Here is a 20,274-nt window from a genome sequence, read left to right as displayed (position 1 = left end):
AAACGATGAGAGAATTTTCATTTTTGGTTGAACTAATCCCTTTAACTAGTCTTTGCCTACAGATACAACAGATAACCAAAATAATATGAGTTGATTGAGAGGCATGCATTTCTTGCATGTATTAACAATAAATAAATTGTTTAACCTGTTTGTCAGATGTCCTACGAATCAAAAACAAGTCTGTCCCCTTCTTTCCAAACACATTGACTGTATAAGCCAAAACATGTAGCCTTTCCTATATTAAATGTTTTATTTATCCCGACACTGACACGTTTATAAAAGCTTTATAAATATTAAGAAGTTGGATCTATAGCCTAGCGGCTACAAGCAAATGTGCTCCACGCATTGAGCCGTGGTGCTCATGCAGGAGATGCTGGCTCAAAATGTCCTGATCCCGATCTTCTCATAATTTCCTGTCATCTCACTACTTATGTCATCAATCAAATAAAGAATGAACGTATGGACTCAGAATTCACAATAGCTGAAATAAAAAGCTAAGTCTAGTCTACACTGAGATTTTGGAATGTTTTGACAGTCATCACAGTTTGGCCTACACTTTTTACTAAACAACACGTTGGGAACCTTCAAATGAATTTAATGTCGTGGCCATGCCATGCACTTGACTTTAAATGACTATTCTCTCATGGTGCCTGGATTTGCAAGGGATGGATAAAGATTACTAAAATAATGAAGAAAAGTCTATTTTAGGAGCAAGCTCATAACATCTTTATCCCATCCAGCTCTACCAATGATTCCCTCATCTCTCTCTCTCTCTCTCTCTCTCTGACACACATTCATCTTTTCACCTTTCCTTTATGTCTTTAGACTGAATAGGAGTTCTATTTATCTTGATTTATTGAGATCTCTTCTCTCCAAGTGTATTCTACTTCCCTGTTGCCTTCCCCATCTACCATGGACTCTCTCCTTCAGGCTTTCAAACTCATTCACCCTCTATCTCTCTCTCTCTCTCAGAGCTGTGTTAAGCAGGTCACATAGGCAAGGATGCTAAGGGGGGGAGATCGGCACCAAGAAAACCAGCCCATCTTATCACACACATGCAAAGAGGACGCTAAAACAGAAACATTCTGGGAGATATCATACTCATCTAACACAAACATGCATACACACTTATGTAAGTGCTTAAAGTGATAGTTCACCCAGAATGTTAGCCTCAGTCACCATTCACTTTTATTGCATCTTTTTTCCATACAATGAAAATGAATAATGATTGAGGCTAACATCTCTATTTGTGTTCTACAATAGAAAGACATACAGGGTTGGAACAAAATGAGGGTGAGAAGCCTAAATGACAGAAATATAATTTTGTGGGTGAACTATCATGCACAGTTCAACTTTCTATCTGCACACAATGTAAACAGAATGCACAGGTTACAGCACAGCAGAAAGGTAAAACTACTCTTGATTTTCATTGTAAAAATACTCATTGATTGGCCTGCCTTTTTGGTATATTAAAAGACCTAAAAATACTGTCCGAAACTTAAAGAAAGAATTCTACCCTTGTCTTTTTTTAGAGGATGACCAACCAGATCAGGTTTTTTTTTTTTACTTTTTGATGCCAAGGACCAAGGAAATATGATGATCCCCTAGCAAGGGACCCCTTTTCTAATTTGTTAAGACAACTTTATATTTATTTGTGTGTACAAATGCATATTCATGCATTAAGACCAATTTTTATAGCGCAAGCAGTGTGTGATGTTATAAAGAAGAATGTTGTTTGCATGTTGAAATTATTCAAATGTTATCTAGAAAATATTTACTTTGTATTAAGTTGACTGCAGGTCTGCAAGATATGGAGGAGAAATGCGAAATGTGATACAATAATCCTATGATGATTTCATCGGAGCGTGCAGAACATCAGAACCCCCATTGCTCAAATTAACTTTATTTAAGTTTATTGGAATAAAAAGGACCATCTGTCCCAGAGTTTGAAAACCCCTTATCTAGATTTTAACATTTTCTAATGAAAATGTGAGTTTGCAAGTGCAAAAATTGCTGCCACAATGCCAGGACATTGCTATGTGGTTATTAAAGTGTTCTGAGTGGTTCCTGGGGTGTTGTCCTCTGTGATATTCTGGTTTCTAGACATGGATCAGGACCTCCAATATAAGTCTATGTGACTTTTACGCCTGTTTTATTGTTTGCCAAGCAAAAATCTAAAGTCTGATCACTTCAAGTAAAAAGCACACTTCTCAAAAAGTCACAATATTAGGTATCATCCAGTTCTGCAGCACAAACCGTGTGGGAAGAGTTACGTGTCAAAATTTAAGGGTTAGGGGTTTGTTCAAATCCCTAAACCCAAGTGTAAGCAATAGCCTAGTAATAATGATGTTTGCCTTTGAAAGCACAACTAATTATGTTCTAAAATTATTATTTTTTTTTAACCTTTGTATCAACTTTGTACTTCTTTAGCCTCTTGAATGTCTAGATTTTGATCACACTGTCTCGTCAATGAAGTGCATTGCTGAATCTTATAGGGTTTCTGGGCTTTGACAGCTCAAACACTGATCAAGACTGCATCACGTAGAGGTGGGGACTGGACCAGAATGACTCACACAGTACTGCTGCTGAGGAGTACACCTCACCAAGGCAGGTTTGATATGTGCATGCGGTAGTCAAGAATAAGTATTGAAACAGTAAGGATCATAAAATCTAAAACTCTCCCATAATTCTATAAAAAAAGACAATTGCTCTGTTCCACAACCAAGTGATCTGCCTACCTAGATGGCACTGTATGTCCTACAAGATTGTGGAAAAAACAAGAGAAACGTCAACTTTAAATAATTGTTTTGCATTCAATATTGAAAAGTATTAATAAAATAGTTAAATCTAAATAAATTGACTATTTAACCCCATTTTTGTGTGTACTATGTATATTTAATGCTTATTAGAGTATCCTGTGATTAGCTTAGAAACATGCTAATGTCAAACTTTATTGGACACAATAGTGGGGAAGAATGTCAAGGACTAGGGATGTTCCGATATGATATCAGAATCGGGTCAAATACTGCACTTATGTACTTGTTCTCGTGCTCGTAAAAATGCTCCAATACCAAAAAACCATACTCCTGACGCTGAATCTACAAACATAAAAAAATCAATTCATCACTCATGTTAATTACCAGTTGACTCCAAGTATGCTCATTGATAACTTGTGATTAAAAAGACAACACAAGAGTCTTTATCACTCCACAAACTGCTTGCATGGCCAATTAAACTTGTACACACACACGTTTTGTTGCCTATTTAGGACTGGCTTTCTTTTAAAGCCCAAAGTATACTTCGGTACATGACGCGTGACGCAAATCTTGTCACCAGCAGAGTGCTCGAGCGCTGAACGCATGCAGCCCGATTTTTCTAACCGTGCGCCTTTGAACGTGCAGACCGTGCATGCACCAGGGATTATTTGCACGAATTAGTGGATCCACAAGGTGGAAATACTCACATTTGTGCTGTGCAAGAAAGAAACGCAAAAAGAAGACATAATCGCCGGTAAATAACAGGAGAAAACAAAAGGTAAAAACAACAAAAGTAGATATACACGTCAAGAACGCGTGTGTGAGGACGTCAGGAGATACTTACATTTGTATAACTCGAGTCTGAAGGAATATAAAGGCATTTTTATGGGTCTAAACTCCTTAAGAGAAATTGTCCGGCATCTCATAGCAGTCGTAGCGTGCATGCGCCAAACACCTGTATATGCATGCACCGTCAAATGGAGTATACTTTGACAGGCTTGCTTTCGACTATACGCAGACTCTGAGCATTCACATTAAAATCAAAGTATTCTTTGGGCTTAAGGCTATGTTTACACCTGGTGTTAACATGCCATTTGGGCAATTTGATCACGCTTGACAGGCGAGACACATCACCGTTTACATCTGGTAGAATTCAATGAAGCTGTCAGCTGAGGACATCTATTTCTCAAACTAGAGACTCTGATGTACTTTTCCTCTTGTTTAGTTGTACATCTTGCCTTCCACATCTCTTTCTGTCCTTGTTAGAGACAGTTGTCCTTTGTCTTTGAAGACTGTAGTGTACACCTTTGTATGAAATCTTCAGTTTTTTGGCAATTTCAAGCATTGCATAGCCTTCATTCCTCAAAACAATGATTGAATGATGAGTTTCTAGAGAAAGCTGTTTCTTTTTGCCATTTTTGACCTAATATTGACCTTAAGACATGCCAGTCTATTGCATAATGTGGCAACTCAGAAACAAACACAAAGACAATGTTAAGCTTAATTTAACGAAACAAATAGCTTTCAACTGTGTTAGATATAATGGCAAGTGATTTTCTAGTACCAAATTAGCAATTAACCTGACTACTCAAGGATAAGGTGTTGGAGTGATGGCTGCTGGAAAAAAATTACTTTTTTCAAATAGTGATGGTGCTGTTTTTTACATCAGTAATGTCCTGACTATACTTTGTGATCAGTTGAATGCCACTTTATTGTGAATTAATGTACCAATTTCCTTCCAAAACAGCAAAATCTGTACATTATTCCAAACTTTTGGCCACCAGTGTATAAAATTATAAGCTTCACATTTCTGCCTATAAACCCTCCAAAAACTGGCCCCATTCACTTCCATTGTAAGTGCCTCACTAACTTCGATTTTTGAAAAAAACGAAGCAATGTTTACTTAATTGAGAAACACAGGAAGGAAACATGCTTTTGTTTTAATTTATTTACATTGATATTTAACTTTTTAAATTGGCTAAAAAGTGTGTTAAATAGCATATTGTGCATTTTTGCTGTGGTATAGAAATTGGTTTCAAGAACTGTGAAAATGTACTATTACTGGTACCAACTTCTAAAATTTTGGAATCGTAACAACACTAATTGTGCACTCTAAACACCATAACAAGTCAGAGAATATGTTTTGTGTATTAATTGTGCTGAGAGGCTGCATGAGTTAGGCATTTTTATTTTATTTTTTTTGTGCAGAAAATTATCGGGAATGGCTACAGTTCAGACAACTATGATCCCAAAGCAATTAACGTTTAAGATGAAGGCTGAAAAAACGGTCATTTCCCAATTTCATATTTAAATGAATTACTGTATGGTCTTGTGGATGTCCTCAATTGAACTAACTCAATGACAAATCAAGACACTGCTCACCAAAACCCCTTTCTTAGCTGTCAGTTTGGAAGAGGCTGAGCAACAAAATGTTTACTGCTCAAGTTGGTTTGAATGAAATTTGAAGATCTTCAGAACTTCCGATTACAATGCACTTTAATAGCCTGGACAATCTACTGATGAAAAACATACTTCCTTATGGACTAATTCAGTTCCGTTATTATCTATAGAGCCACATGTTGACCCCACACACGCGCCATGCTTTGGAGGAAAAGCTTGTTAAGAGCCACATCCAAATCGATGTGTTAGGCTACATGCCATCTCCATCTGATGAGTGAAAGGATTTGTCCTGACAGAGTAAGGGCAGAGTCACACAAGGATAGACAGATAGAAATAGTGGGATGGGTGAATGGGTGGGATAGGGAGGTCGGCTATGGTGAAACTTGAGGGTACATCATGCACATTCATGGAGTTAAAGTCTTTCTAAAAGTTTTCCAATCTTGCTTTCATCATGAGTGCACACAGTAAGGCCTTCCAAATGTAGCTTATGCTTTACATCAAGAAAGCCATAATGCAAAAAAGTGACAGTACGAAAACGATGTACTTGTAAGTGTTCTTGTCCTCCTCTTCCAGAGCTGTCAAATTTAGGAGTATGTTGTGAGATGAATGGGGAATACTGCCTCAGGTGGTCTCTAAAAAGACTAACAATCTTGTGTCCATCCCAGTTTAGTTTATGTCAACTGCAAGCAATGAGGACATGAGAGACATAATATTAAAGGAATATTCTGGGTTCAATACAAGTTAAACTCACTCGACAGCATTTGTGGCATAATATTGATTACCACAAAAAATAATTTTTACTTGCCCCACCTTTTCTTTAAAAAAGGCACTTACTATGGAAGTGAATGGGGCCTGTCCATAAACATTAAATACTCACTGTTTCTAAAGTATAGTCACAAGTCATAAACAGTGTGTGTGTTAACATGATTTTAGTGTGATAAAATCACTTACTAACCTTTTCTGTGTAAAGTTATATCCAATTTGATAACTTCTTTGCCATGATTATGTAATGTCAACAAACCCTAAAAACCCTAAAATGACTGTAAAGATTACAATTTAAACAACTTTACAGCTCAAATAATACAGAAACGTTTAAACAGAAGATTTAATGTAAGTGCTTTTATAAAATGATACGCTTCACATTTCTGCCTTTAAACCCTCCAAAAATTGGCCCCATTCACTTCCACTGTAAGTGCCTCAATGTAACCTCGATTTTTGCTTTTTTTTTAAGAAAAGAACGGACGAGTCCAAATTATTTTTTGTGGTAATCAACATTATACCACAAGTGCTGTTGATTGAGCTTAACTTGTATTGAAGCCAGAATATTCCTTTAATGGCTAAGGTGTGGCCACTACATTGCTGTCAACCTTTCAGAATAGGGCTGAAACGATTAGTCGACATTATCGACAACGTCGACAATAAAAAAAATTCCACAAAAATGTTAGTTGTCGAATAGTCCTTTGATCTCATTTAAACGTAACACGACATCACATTAAACTCTAATAATGACACGTGAGTGCAGCACTGCAGTTCACGCCTGACCGAGGAGAAGAATTACACAGCTCACAATTCAGATGCACGAGTTACATCTTTAATGCAGTTATATTTAATGCATTATAGCTTTATTAAAGTTCAAATTATACAGAAGCAGATCATGTATATAACTACAAACTCCGAAACTGGCATTTCTCTGTGCGGTCAGCACCTCTTCTATGTGTTGTGCGAATGTCCTGATCTAAGGGGGAGTGATTGAAACTGCAGCTGGCTGATGCACACTCTGTCGCAGGGACACTCGTCCCTCGAGCATGCACACTAAATGCAGCTAGATTATAACGTGATGGCTCGCGACTTACTTAATCATAATATATTTCACTGTGCATTTCTTATCGTGAAAAAATGGGCAATACGCAGCTTTATTTATAAGAGAGAGAGTTTTTTTTTTTTTTTTGTGAGTTAAAGATGGATTGAAGTGAACAGAAAGGTGAGAGAGGGTAGTCTTCGCCCCATTATACACTGCAGCCAAAATTGTTTTGGCTTGTTTTCCAATATAAATATCTATATCTCTTTTAAAACAACATACATGTGGGCCTGGGTAGCTCAGTGGTAAAGACGCTGGCTACCACCCTTGGAGTTCGCTAGTTCGAATCCCAGGGTGTGCTGAGTGACTCCAGCCAGATCTCCTAAGCAACCAAATTGGCCCGTTTGCTAGGGAGGGTAGAGTCACATGGGGTAACCTCCTCGTGGTCACAATAATGTGGTTCGTTCTCGGTGGGGTGCGTGGTGAGTTGAGCGTGGATGCCACAGTGGATGGCGTGAAGCCTCCACACGTGCTATGTCTCCGTGGCAAGGTGCTCAACAAGCCACGTGATAAAATGCGCAGGTTGACAGTCTCAGATGCGGAGGCAGCTGGGATTCGTCCTCCGCCACCTGGATTGAGGCGAATCACTATGCGACCACGAGGATTTAAAAGCACGTTGGGAATTGGGCATTCCAAATTGGGAGAAAAGGGGAAAAAATCCACACAAAAAAAACAAAAAAAACAACAATGTACATTTACTTTAGCAGCTATACTAGAAGAAAAAATTGTTATCTGAGAATGTTGAATATAATATTAAAAATACAAATATTCGGGGGCCTTGGTAGCTTAGCAAGTATTGATGCTGACTACCACCCCTGGAGTCACGAGTTCAAATCCAGGGTGTGCTAAGTGTCTCCAGCCCCATCTCCTAAGCAACCAAATTGGCCCGGTTGCTAGGGAGGGTAGAGTCACATGGGGTAACCTCCTCGTGGTCGCGATTAGTGGTTCTCGCTCTCAGTGGGGCGCGTGGTAAGTTGTGCGTGGACCGAGGAGAGTAGCATGAGCCTCCACGTGCTGGGAGTCTCTGCAGTGTCATGCACAATGAGCCACGTGATAAGATGCGTGGATTGGCGGTCTCAGAAGCAGAGGCAACTGAGACTTGTCCTCTGCCACCCGGATTGAGGCGAGTAACCGCACCACCACGAGGACCTACAAATTAGTGGGAATTGGGCACTTCAAATTGGGAGAAAGGGGATATATATATATATATATATATATATATATATATATATATACAAATATTTTAAAATATCTAAAAATCCTTTAAATAAAGATGCATTCACCTGAGAAACAGCATATAAGATATTTAGACTTGCTTTTAGAGAATAGATCTTGAATATAAGTATATTTTGTCATTACTGCACTTGCAGAAGTATAATCAATTGAAAAAATACACTTATATACAAAATACACTTATATTTAAGATACATTCTCTTAAAGCAAGTCTAAATATCTTATATATTGCTTTTCAAGTAAATGTCTCTTTTTTAAGGATTTTTAGACTATTTTAAATGGAAAACAAGACAAAAACTCTTGATAACAAAAGGATTTTTTTGCAGTGATTTTCTTTACTGAATTAAAAACTGAAATAAAATGTTTTTTTCCCTTTAATTCAGTGAATGTCATTTAGAGTTATTTTTTAAAGATGATTTTTTTCCTCTTTGTTAGTAAGCACGTTTAATACAACCTTTTATGTCGGGGCACAAGCTGAATAATCGGTTTAGAGCTGATGATTAATCGGTGCAATAATCGCAGAATAGTCGAATAATCATTCTAATAATCGTTAGATTAATCGATTATCAAAATAATCGTTAGTTGCAGCCCTATTTCAGAATACACATTTTGTTTCTGTCAAACGCAGTAGACAATATGTAAACTACAACATTTTCAAGTCTTATGTCTGCCAATTGAGGATATATTGTGAAACTTGCCTAGGAGTACTACTGCACGAAGTTTCCTTCCAAAACCGCAAAAAATACCCAATATAACATGTAAATGCAGTGGAAATCTCTTTGAATGGAGTACAGAAACAAGTCTTTAATATAACCCTTCCCGGCAAAGAAACCTCCTTTAATATATCCTCACTAGATGTTTACAGTTATTCCAAGATTTTTTACAATAAAGTTAGTTAGTCTTTTCACAGCCGTGTGCCACTCGGCCACAGACACCAAAAGAAATCCAAAACAGAGCTTCTCATACATACAAATAAATCTGATGAAAGGGGGTCGAAACTAAATGAAAGACTGGGAGAGTCGACAAATGTATGGTTGAGGCAGATGTTTGGAAATGCATTAAGTGCACCAACACACAAAAATTGGGGGGTTGGGGTGGGGTGGGGGTTTTTCGAAGATGAAGAAGAAAAGATTTTAAGAGCTCCCACATAGCAACCAAAAGGCCATTTCTCTCAAATAAGTCATAATGCATCCTCTTCTGACTAAATATTCCAAAGAAAATGGATGGAAAGAATGACCAAGTAGTTTTGCATCCAATCTTTCACCTACAATTGAAACCCACCCACTTCTGTTCTGAAAATTGGACGTCTGTAGCAAAAGCATGAATCCATGAAATAGGTATGCTTTAACCATTCCTAAAGGTGACAATGTCTGTTGATGCAGAAAGAAGGCTGGTCGAGATAGCAACATGCAAAAAAAAAAAAAAAAAGAAGCAGAAGTGAGTCCATTTTGAACCGGCATTGCTACTTCAGCACCACAGCAGAAGCCTTGCAGAAAACGCTATGGAGATGAGGGGTGTAGGCATAGCCAGATGTAACCAGGGCTTCGACTGTACAAATATTGGGCAAAATAAGACACCTGGGTAAATGTGCCACATACAAATTTATTCTAGAGGTGGACAGTAATAAGAATCGCCCATATTACCCCCCCATGCACATATGAACATTAAGAAGAAAAATGTAACGTCACCCTTTATAGACACCCTTAGAATAAAGTCGCATTTGTATGAACAAAATATGCCCGTTTCTAAATCAAGATGCACATCCTAGCTTACAAACAGTCAATATATGAACAAATATGGTGCAAAAGCGACAAAATAGCAGTCAAATTTCGACATTCTGCTCAGAAGATTTGCATCCCATGCAACACCGCAGTTTTGCATTAATGTAATTGTGGCCGAAGTGATGCTGTGGGATTTTTTTCTTTCTTAAACAACCATTAAATGACAACTGGGCGTCTAAAACGAACGTGATGGGCAAACCTGACTCATCAATCTAAATAATGAAAAGCGATAATCGAAGGATGCATTGAAAGTCTCATAATCCATAATCGAACATGGGTGCATGGTTGCAAACGCCTGCAACCCGATTCAAAATGTCATGCATTGGTTTTGACTGATGCTCAATCTTCCTGATGTGATAGAATAAACTGTTTTCCATTACCTAGAACCTAAATGTCCAAGCCAGATCAGGAAAAATCTATTGCATGATTTTAATCATTCCGAATCACATCCACTGACAAACCATGATGAGCTGAGCTGCTGCTGTCTGGATGGATGGTAGAGCAGGATAAGGTTTAAATACCTGCCAGTGGTCTTTTGCATCTGACCCAGTTTATATGAAGTAACAAGCCGAATATGCCCCCACTCCCTCCCCATTCCCCTGCCCAGAGCCCCGGCACTGAACGGCCTGCGCATCGGACATCTTCGCAAGGGAACACGGTGTCTTGATGCTCGATGAGAGGAATAAGGAAGGAACAGTATAAACTAGAGTGAAAAATACTGGTTTATATGTTTGAAGAAACCCGCTGTCCTCTTACCTCAGCTTCGTGTCCAGCTTCCCGACGCAGCCATTACCAGTATTCCCCCTCTACCGTCCGAACCTCCGCCACACAGGTACCGGGGCGGACCGAAAAACCGGCAAAACTACCCCCCTCCCCCGAACCGCCACCCCTTCGGACGGACGGGTTGCTGAGATCGCCTCCTCAAGAAAAAAAAAAAGAAAGGAAAAAAAAAAAAAAAGACGAAACACACACAGGATCGTCTTGTCGTTGCTCTACAATCCCTATTCAGCAAGTTGGTCTTTTTCTGTTACAGTCCCCTGAAAAAGAGCGCGACAGGAGCGTTTGCAAACCCCCGGCGTGGCTAACCTTCAGTCCGATGAGCAGGAACGTGACAGCCGATATACCGCTTTTACGTGGTGTCTCCCTTCTCCTTCCAGAAAAAGTCGCTTTAAGTCAAGTAGTAGCGGTGGTGGTAGTATGTGGGTTTCGGAGGCTAACGCTCAGGCTAACCGCGTTCACATCGCCCAGCAGCGGCAGTTGTAGTAGCGGCTTGCTCGCGGTGGTGTTGCAGCAGCAGCAGCGAGGGGGTGAGAAGAATTGAGTGATTAAATGAACAAAAAACGAGAAACGAAAGAAAAACGGGTGAACTTAAAACCGGGGTTTCTCCGTCACACCGCTACAATTAGCGATGTCCATTCGCCAGGGACCCCCCTCACTGCCAGTTAATCTCGGATCGGCTCCGCGGCTGCTTGTCGCTAGTGAGGGTCTGCACGGTTGAAGCGCGTCCCCGCTGCAGAGCGCGCTCCCGCTCGTTTCAGTGTGCGTGCAGTGTTCACAAAATGGCCGCTTAAACAAACCTGACAACGGGCTGCACCCAGCGGCTGTTAGCGCGATTTGCCTGTGTAGGGAAAAATAACGATATTCGTACGGAAACAACAATTAAAAGGACTCACGTTTAAGTGGCTCTCTGGCTTGTATTCGTCTATTAGAATGGCATAAACTGCTTAAACCAAAGCAAATGAACAATGTCGAGGCAGTGATCTCGTGAAGCAGTTTACTGTGCCAATCTGCGACAGTTAATGGAACTTTTTTTCTTTCTTCTTTTTTTTTTTTTTTTTTTTTAAATCTCAATTAGCATTATCTTTGGATAAAATATAATTTAAGGTACGGCAATGTTAGGTAAAATACGGTATCAAGTTGCGTTTTCATGTCTCCAAATAACTTAGCTTCAGTACTGTTTTCAAATACTTGAGATGTAATGTTAATATCAAAATATTAGCACAGCTTGGTGCAAAGTGTGGGCTTCATAAGCCCAGAACTAAAGGGATAAATGTGTAAAATCACCGCTTCAGTAACACTGTCAAGCCAATTGCATTCAATTTATCTAACAAGTCAAGAGCCACGTATTTTATAGTATTCCTCAGAGATCATCAAATAATTTAAATCGAGACTAAACAGTTGATGAAAGCATCACTTTTGATTGAATCTGTCACAGTGGTTCTCAGCCAGGGGGACAGGACCCAATAGGGGGCCTCAGCACACTTCCGGGGGGCCTCAAGATTTCTTAAAATTATTTAAAATATGATAGATTATTATAATTTTTATATATTTATTATAATTCAACTCACTGAAATGCTAAAAAAATGTTTTTTATGAAGAATATACAGTTCTGGAATCACAAGTTTTAAGGAAATACCGGTAACACTTTATAATAATGGTCCATCATTAATAGGTAACTATGCAGGAATAAATGCTGGATTAATGAGTAGTACTACATTAACACTTTAGTTACTACTATTATATTTACATTTATTCATTTGCCAGACGCTTTTATCTAAAGCGATTTACTATTAACTAATATGGAAACATGATTAACCAATCATTAAGTAATAGTGAACTGATGACTGAGGTTGTTCACTGTTAGGTAATCAGTAATTACTGAATCTGATTTTCCTCCTTGAGAACTATCAACTAACTATGGCTAATTTAAAATAACTGCTAATTAATTTTGATTACTAATCAAAACATTAACATGTGTCTAAATGTGAATGATTATGTTTGGTTAATCATGTTTCCATATTAGTTAATTGTAGTAACTAAAGTGTTATTGTAGTACTACTCATTTGTCCTGCATTAATTCATGCATAATTACATTTTAATGACAGACCATTATTATAAAGTGTCAATGATTATAAGACAATCATAACAAACATATTTATAGGTGCCTTTTGTTAATAACCTTTAAACACATTAAAGGCTTTAACATTCACAACTTTAAAGCTTTGACCCTTTCACCTCTTTCTTCATCCAGTTTCACAGTTAAATTGTACAAATCGCATTCGTCTGTGCAAAATACGCGCAGGCCAAATAGATATGTAAATCATATATGAATCAAATGGGCCAACAGGTCAACCTAGGTTATCAACATTTTTTAACGTATACAGGAAGTTCGTCATCACATTCACACAAGGTGAAAGTTCATAGCGGTACCTTTACCTCTTTTTAAAATTTAGATCCGATGCCCTCTAGTGGCTTTTCAAAACACAGAGATTTACAGTTGAAAGCTACTTTTACAACATTCAAAAACCGATAAACTGAACAAATTATGTCTTTGTTCCCCATGTCTTACAAAAACATTTTTTTTTTTTTTTTGCAAACCCTTTGGCAAAAACATGTATATGAGCTTATGATACATATATTTTCTAAAGAGTTTTATTGAACATTTATTTGGAGTGGGGTTTACTTAAAAAAAAAAAAAAAAAAAACGAACAAACTATGAAACAATTTCCACCCAGAAATTGCTGGTAAATTTAACAGACCATATTTTCAAGTAAAGGCTCAATCTTGGTGGCTTTAATTAGAAATTCTCAAGTAAAGTTTTCTTGTAAATCTCTGTTTCAGGTCAGTTTTACTCACTTTGTGTTTGTACATTTTACTTAAGCAATATAGCACTGAATTAAGCAAAGTGCAATAACATTTCAATGCTTACTACATGACACACAGAAGCCTTCCCACACCAGCTTTGAAAAGTTAAGTAAAATTTACTTATTTCATTTACCTGTGAAATGTACTAAAATTAGCAAATATATATGACAAGGTTTTCTACTTAGGATTGGTACATGATTACGCATTGTAAAGACAACAAACAATCATAAATAATATTTACTTACAAGATAAAGCATTAATTTGTACATGTTTGAACTGAATACAAATGTAGAATTTACTTATTACTTTCAAGTTCACGCTTTAACTTATTTAATGTAGAAAGTACTTAATATTTTCTGCTATATTTACTTCACCACAAAATAATTTTTTCATAACTCTCTTTTTAATGAAAGCAGAAAAGCAGTTCGCAAAATTGGCAAAGGTCACTGAGAATTTGTTGAATGTTAAAATCACCCACACAGCAAAAATATTCTTAGAGTATTTTTGTCTTATTTTTCTGTAAAAATATCAAAACATCCATAAAAAAAGAAAAAGAAAACAAAAATACTTCCGATGCAGAATGGCATAAGATATTAAGTCTAAATTTAGAGGGGTTTATGTTTAAAACAAGAAAAACTATTTGCCAAATGGGTAAGAAAAATAAAACTTTTTTTCCCTTTTAATCAAGTTTTTTTTTCTTTTTTTTTCGGTAATATTTTACAATAAGTTTCCATTTGTTGAAATTAGTTAACATGAACTAACAATGAACAATACTTTTACAGCATTTATTAATCTTAGTTAATGTTAAATACAACATACAGTAATACATTTTTAAAATCAAAAGTTGTATATGTTGAGATTAATACACTATGAACTAACATGAACTGATGATGAACAAATGTATTTTTATTAACTAACATTAACAAAGATTGATAAATGCTGTAAAAAATGTATTGTTCATTGTTAGTTCATGACACCAGCAGCCATATCATCCTGTAGCTCAAGACTGCTTGCATACTGAAGCTAAACAGGGTTGATCCTGGTCAGTACCTGGATAGGAGACCTCCTGGAAAAACTAAGGTTGCTGTTGGAAGAGATATTAGGGAGTCCATCAGGGGGTGCTCACCCTGTGGACTGTGTAGGTCCTAATGCCCCAGAATATGATGGGGACACTATACTGTAAAAAGGCACTGTCCTTTGGATGAGACCTAAAAACTGAGGTCATCACTCTGTGGTCATTAAAAATCCCAGGACATTTCTCAAAAAAACATTATGGTGTAACCCTGGTGTCCTGGCCAAATTCCCCCCATTGGCCCTTATCATGGTTTCCTAATAATCCCCATCCATTAATTGGCTGCAACACTCCACTCTCTCCTCTCCACCAATAGCTGGTGTGTGGCGAGTGTACTGGTGCACTATGGCTGCTGTTGCAACATCCAGGTGGATGCTGCACACTGGTGGTGGTTGAGGAGAGTCCCCTGTTCACTGTGTAAAGTGCTTTGAGTGTAGTGTCAGAATTGCACTATATAAATGTAATGTTCATTCATTCACATAATGCATTAATTAATGTAAATGATTATTTTTTTGCAGTGCAGTGGAAATGAACTGACCAGAGCAAATTTTGTTGAAACAGTCTTAAACTGACATTTCCACCTAATCCAATGCTGAAAAGTATTTGATTGAGGTAGGTTTTGCACAAGGCATATACAAATTCTTACACAGTTTTACAAAAAACACTGAATTTGAAATTCAGTCACTGGCCTTTTGACTTTTCAATAATTAGTCACTGCATCAATGAAAATGTTTCATGCTCATATTAAATGTTCTTTATTAATAAAATTCAATTAGTTAAATGACCCATGATTTAAAAAAAAAAAAAAAAAAAAAAGGTTATTTTCCCTGTGCAGTATCATTCCGTGAAGAGGCATCTAGTGTTCTCTCCAATTCCACACACCAGTTACCCCGACCGTGGTAGCTCCTAAACACTTTAACACCCGTCACAGCAGAACACAGCTCCTCCAGATCTTCCTCCTGGAACACATGATAATAGCGGTGAAACACAGGCCCCTGGCTTGTTTTGTCCACTGGGACTTCTATACTTCCACTTGTATCTCCCTTGTTCTTGTCCTTATTACCTTTTAAGTGCCATGGCACTAGAAGATCTTGGGAAAGGAAAGCTGTGCGGTTAGCATGTACGTGTATTCTGGGTTGTCGCATTCTCAGAACTGTCCTCAATACGTGTCATGTCTGAACTCATTTTCCCAACATTCTCCTCCTGTTGGTTGGGGTTATTTTCATCAGTTCTAAGTTCCTGATTGTCCAGGCTAGTTTGCTGCTTGTTTTCTTTTAGATATTTCGATTTCTGGTTGTATTCCTGTCCCATGGCCCAAACGTAGATAAGAGATCTTCCTCCCACTTTCAGTAATAACCTGACCAGCTCTTTGATACTGACTGTCTTCTTACCTAAGAACAGTACATATCATGTACAGATTTAAACATGCATCATGACTTAACTAGATAGATAACGTTTGCTAAAACAAACTTTGATGTTGGCTTGACAAAGACTTGTCTTAAGGTTAAAGGGATAGTTCACCCAAAAATGAATTCTCATCATTTATTCAACCTCATGCCATCAGAACAAAAATGAAGATTTTTAGAAGAATATCTCAGCTCTGTAGGTCCTCACAATGCAAGGTGAATGGTGGCCAGAAATTTGAAGCTCCAAAAAGCATATAAAAGGCAGCATAAAAGTAACTCAAATGACTCCAGTGGTTAAATCCATTCCTTCTGAAGCGATATGACAGGTGTGGGTGAGAAACAGATCAATATTTCAGTCCCTTTTTACTATAAATGTCCACTTTGACCAGCCCTTCCTATGCGTATTCACAAGAGGTCTTTTGTTTTTGGCAATTTGCATTCCTTATGCATATCGCCACCTACTGGTGGGCAGTTGTGCAAATTTTATTTATTTATTCTTTTCCTTTCCATTATCCCTCCCTTTTTTTTTCCTCTTTCTCCTCTCTGCCCAGTAGGTGGTGAAGTGCACGAAGAATGCGCATCACCAAAAAAAAAAAAAGAACTGTCCTCTTGTGAACGTGCATAGAAGGGCTGGTGAAATGTAGATTTAGAGTAAAAAAGGACTTAAATATTGATTTGTTTTTCACCTACACCTATCATATAACTTTCGAAGACATGTATGTAACCACTGGAGTCAAATAGATTACTTTTAAGCTGCCTTTATATGGTTTTTGGAGCTTTAAAGTTCTGGCCACTTGAATTGAATGGACCTAAAGAGCGGAGATATTCTTCCAAATATCTTCGTTTGAGTTCAGCAGAAGAAAGAAAGTCATACACATCTGGGATGGCATGAGGGTGAGTAAATGAGAATTGTAATTTTTGGGTGAACTATTCCTTTAATTTTAAAAGTTTGATGGTTGCACTGACATTACATTAAGAAAAACAGCTGGCTAGCAAGACAGACAGAGAGAAAGATAGAAAAAGAAAGAAGCAAGAGAGAAAGTTTATATTAGAATTTTTTGGAATTTGGAGTTTGAATAGTCTTGGCCCGTCTGAACATTCCGTCAATGTACAGTACATCAATGGGATATTTGATCACCCGCTACGGGAAAACCAAAATCTGATCAAGACATAGCACTCTAAGGAACAATCTGAAAGTCTGTACCAAGTTTGGTGGATGTAGCTAGAAAGTTGTAGGAGGAGTTACAATTGATCATTTTGTTCTTGGTTTACGGATTTTGGAAAAACCCTAAACATGTCTGTAGAATAACAAGATGTTGGCTTTGTCGAGCCAACGTAATTAAAGGGATAGTTCACACAAATGAAAATTCGGTCATCATTTACTCACCCCCTTGCGATGTTAGGCAGATTGTTGTCCTCAGTCACCATGCACTTTCACTGCATAATTTTTTCGAAACAAAGACACCTGTATGGTGACGGAGGTTAACAATCCTCTTAATATTTCCCTTTGAATTCCACAGAAAAAGTAATAAAAGGGAAACTTTGTGTGTTGCAAACTTTTAACAGATTGCTCTGAATAACTGAGTATGTTCACCTGTGTAGAGAAATGGTGAATGACAGCAATGGAGATGCAGGCATCACAGCTGCCACTGCGCTGTGGGACAGACAGGGCATCCGACACAAATGCCTCACAACCCTCGCTCAACGCAGATCTGAACCAAATTAGCACTGCGGTCAGAGCCCACCAACAGACAGAGATTAAAAAAAAAGATTCAGAGGGGTTTTCTGTTCTTCAGAGATGAGACAGATGCCAGAGAAGTTATGGGTAATCATCATAGTTATTGATAATCATGAAATGTCCAGCTTTAATAGCAAGTCTGTGGGTCACTTCCTGGTAAAGTCTGCTGCTATTGGACTTACCGAAATCACGTCAGAGTTTATCCCCAGGTATTTGCCATTTCCGCATCCAATGCCCACCAGAAAAGTATCAGGTGGCAGGGACAGCAGGAAGTCAGGAACCTGGGGACACGGCAAGTGTCGCATGCTGCTGAAGTGCGACGAAATTTCTTCACAGACTTGATGAACATACTGTACCTCCAAACAGCATGCATTGCCTTCAGCAACAGGCACTGTGGGTGGAGAGGGTGGCAGCTGGCTATCACATACAGATGGATAGGCTACAAAGGGAAATAAACAGTTTTATAATGGATGCATGTCATTCCTAAATCTATACAAATGGGTCAACAATGAGACACTAATTTTATCTGGATCTAGTAAGTTATTCAAAAACAGTCACACAAAACAGTTATTTGAATACACCTCTACTATGATGAACATGCTAGTCATTCCGATATTTTGTTTGAGGCTTACAGTCAAAAATGTCTAGTTGAAATTCTTAAAAGGCTTATAAAAAGTAGTTTCGAATAAACTTTTAATATTATTTCTTTAATATTTGAAAAACGTCTGTTCACTAAAGATAGGTGTAAACATCATGCAGGTAGCCATTCTATTGTCATGTGAGCAAAAACAAACAAACAGAAAACTCCTCTTTACACCGTCACGACAGCGTGTGAATTTAAAAAAAAAAAAAAAAGACTTTCTTCTGCTCATTAAATGGAGTAACATATGTTTCTAGTGCTCTTTAGAATAAGACATTTAAAAATTGAAATTTGGCAAATAGTTTATGCACTCACCACAGTTGCGGGGTATATGACGGATTTTCCAAATGTTAGCGATGTCCTCGTTTCTCAGCGACTCAGGGTCAGATTACTCAAGTCAGAGGTCATAACGCCTGACCCTCCAGCCTATGATACTGGTACAATATAAAATTTCGGAGGCGTTATACTGACTTAAACCTTAAGTCATTTTTAACAATAGTATTGAATATAAATATTTTGTTGATCAATTGAAGTAGGACAAATGAGAAGTAAATATTGAAATATTAAAATATTTGAAAAAAAAAAAACTACGCATTATCAATAGAAACCCAAGTTAGTAGATACAAGGGGCAAATAACACCACTGTTAATTCGGCCAAGCAGGCACACAGTCATGAGTCGATACCATCACCTAAAAATGATCAAGAGCTGCGAAAAATACATGCTGTGCATGATCGAACACATGATATGTAAAAGTGTGCTTCATTAGATGTGCTAATTACATAGATACTTATTTTAAAAGAAAGATCTTCCCGTTTCTCACCTGTGGGACCACAGATAGCAGCATTCTCCTTTCATCACTAGTAAACTCCACTCGGGCAGCACCACAACCACAGATCGTCCATCAGGATGTCTGAAGTCTGAAGGATGAGATGTTGAACAGGGATATTCATCCTCATAGGATGAGGTTTCCTTACCGTCTCCATCTTTGTTTTGACAAAGGAAAATCAGATAATCAATAAAGTTGCTGTACCGTAACCCAATCAATAAAGCTACATACAGGTCTTGTGTAACAGAACACTGCACCACACTTTATTACACTGACCCACTCATAATACTGATGTGTGTAAAATAAAAATAAGAGGGATTTATATAAAGAACAAACAAGAGAACTATGAGAAACAAAAATATGCATTAAACATCCTTATGACAAGATAAATTTGCCCGAGAAGTAAAACTGCATCAGATATTAAAACTTGGCAAAGATTCTGATTAAGAATAGGAATTTTTACATTGTGAAAATAAATATGGTTTGTCACTAAGGCTGGACGATATGGCTAAAACAACTATATCTCAATATTTTTCAGCTTATTGATTATATTCGATATAAAATATATCTATACAATTATGTATTTGCTCTGAAATGGCATTAAATAAATTTCAGAGGAACGATAAATTTCAACCAAACAGCAATTAAGTAGATTTAAAATGTTTAATGCATGAAATAAAAAAAATGAAGGCATGTTTTCTGTTGCACTAAATTAACACAAGAACAATATTTAATAATTTTCATTTAGATGCACCAAAACAATACAGTAATAATCTATATTTAACTACAAATATTTTTACGCAAACTGTTTGAGAACAAGTTCACTCCCTTACTATTGGAGCCCAGATACATTATAATACAATATAATGCTGAACTATTAGTATATGAATTATGTGGATAACATTTGTTTTGAACAA

At 37.4% G+C, this 20,274-nt stretch overlaps 1 protein-coding gene and 1 long non-coding RNA gene across 2 annotated transcripts in view; both read right to left on the bottom strand.

Moving 5' to 3' along the window:
• LOC127454190 (dual specificity tyrosine-phosphorylation-regulated kinase 1B-like) overlaps nucleotides 1–10,942 on the bottom strand; it is a 70,410-nt gene extending 59,468 nt beyond the window's left edge. Inside the window, exon 1 of the mRNA XM_051721220.1 lies at nucleotides 10,785–10,942. The gene's annotated coding sequence lies outside the window, so the exon portion shown is untranslated. The remainder of the gene's footprint in view (nucleotides 1–10,784) is intronic.
• Nucleotides 10,943–15,359: 4,417 nt separating this feature from the next.
• LOC127454218 (uncharacterized) lies at nucleotides 15,360–19,497 on the bottom strand. The gene is made up of 7 exons (XR_007899502.1): nucleotides 19,352–19,497; nucleotides 18,845–18,963; nucleotides 18,072–18,328; nucleotides 17,746–17,879; nucleotides 17,539–17,616; nucleotides 15,809–16,136; nucleotides 15,360–15,704 (listed from the first exon to the last, which is right to left on the bottom strand). It is a non-coding gene; the product is annotated as an uncharacterized LOC127454218 (long non-coding RNA).
• Between the last annotated feature and the right edge of the window lie 777 nt (nucleotides 19,498–20,274).

The sequence above is a fragment of the Myxocyprinus asiaticus genome, chromosome 16 (genome assembly GCF_019703515.2).
Source record: "Myxocyprinus asiaticus isolate MX2 ecotype Aquarium Trade chromosome 16, UBuf_Myxa_2, whole genome shotgun sequence".
NCBI classification, from domain to species: domain Eukaryota; kingdom Metazoa; phylum Chordata; class Actinopteri; order Cypriniformes; family Catostomidae; genus Myxocyprinus; species Myxocyprinus asiaticus.
This window is presented reverse-complemented; position numbering and strand designations above follow the sequence as displayed.